We start from the raw sequence: 1570 nt of genomic DNA, 5'->3' as shown, positions 1-1570 counted from the left end.
AATGGCACCTTGCCAAAATTTTTGCAGATATTCCAAATAAATCAAATGAGTTAGTTGTTTCACTTCAGTTCACCAAAGTCTTTCACACCTGTAAATAGTGCTCACCACTGTAAAAGAAGTAAGAAAAGTTTTTAAAATCCCTTGTAGTGTATTTAATGGATTATCAGTAGACGGAGTTGGTAATTCATTAGGTATACTACGGGATCATGTTATGCCTTACAGAGGGGTAGGGTGTGACAACTCTAGTCTAATTATAGTTCCAAACATTCTGACTGTCAAGACAGACATTGGACACCAGAACAGTAGAACGTATGAAATTACCTAAAGTGAGGGCGTTACACCTGCGTTGTGGCTGTCCATAATTTCCTACTGCATTAACATGTTGCATTGATTCATCCTCTTGTAATGTAGAACAGATGTCAGTAGCATGACTTGAACCTGAACAAATTCCATATACCTTAACCATTTGCATATTCCCTACAGTCAACTGCCTCACCAAAGAAGTTAAATCAGAAATTTATTTCTCAAGGTTAGATGTACTTACCTCATTAACCTTCATAGGTGTGTGATCCATTCTCATTCCAAACTACTGAGAATTTGCTGCCATGTTAGCAATCAGCCTCTTTGCCTCTTCTAGTGTCTTGTCAACCAAAGCTCCTCTATTAGCAGCATCTATCATACTACGGTCCATTGGTAGAAGTCTCTCATAGAAATACTGAATCGATAGCTGCTCACTTATTTTATGATGGGTACAGCTTGTACACAGCTTTTTAAATCACTCCCAATACTCATACAAGCTCTCTTCATTGTACTGCCGGATGCTACAAATTTCTTTTCTTATATTAGCAGCACGGGAAGCAGGAAAATATTTCTCCAAAAACATCCGCTTCATCTCATTCCATGAGTTGACGGATCCAGAAGGAAGGTAATACAACCAATCCTTAGCTATGCCTTCCAGTGACAAAGGGAAAGCCCGAAGCTTGATCTGGTTCTCTGAAACTCCTTGAGGTTTCATGCTGGAACACACAACATGAAATTCCTTTAAATGCTTATGTGGATCCTCACCTGCAAGACCATGAAACTTAGGCAACAAATGGATTAGTTTAGATTTTAACTCAAAAGCAACATTTAAAGCAGGGTATTGAATACACAAAGGCTGTTGGTTTAGATCAGGAGTGGCCAACTCTTTCAAAGTTCTAACAGCCATAGTTTCATTTTGGAATTTAAATCTAAATTCGAATCCGAATCCAAACTTAATTCCCTTGGAGATTGGACTCCTTCATATGTACTTGGAATCTGCTTAGCTTGCATAGCCAATTTTCTCAACTGTTTCGCTATTTTTTCTACTTCTATATCAAAGATGAACTCACCAGATTGAGAAGTTCTTGTCATAAACAAAAAGAAATCAAAGAAAAAATAGAAAAATGCCTCAAAACCCTAAAAAATGATGGAATTTGTGTTAGTAGTATGTCGTAGAGTATATCATTTAGTATGTATCTTGTACATGTTTTATTAATAAAAAATCAATTTCACTTTTCCATTTACATAATATATTTATGTGTAATAGAAA

General features: G+C 36.4%; 1 non-coding gene across 1 annotated transcript; it reads left to right on the top strand.

Moving 5' to 3' along the window:
* Positions 1 to 737: 737 nt before the first annotated feature.
* On the top strand, positions 738 to 844 carry LOC131181867 (small nucleolar RNA R71). The gene has a single exon (XR_009150342.1). It is a non-coding gene; the product is annotated as a small nucleolar RNA R71 (small nucleolar RNA).
* The last annotated feature ends 726 nt before the right edge of the window (positions 845 to 1570 follow it).

The sequence above is a fragment of the Hevea brasiliensis genome, chromosome 7 (genome assembly GCF_030052815.1).
Source record: "Hevea brasiliensis isolate MT/VB/25A 57/8 chromosome 7, ASM3005281v1, whole genome shotgun sequence".
Classification (NCBI taxonomy): Eukaryota; Viridiplantae; Streptophyta; class Magnoliopsida; order Malpighiales; family Euphorbiaceae; genus Hevea; species Hevea brasiliensis.
The sequence above is the reverse complement of the archived record's forward strand: the minus strand, read 5'-3'. Positions and strand labels throughout refer to the sequence as shown.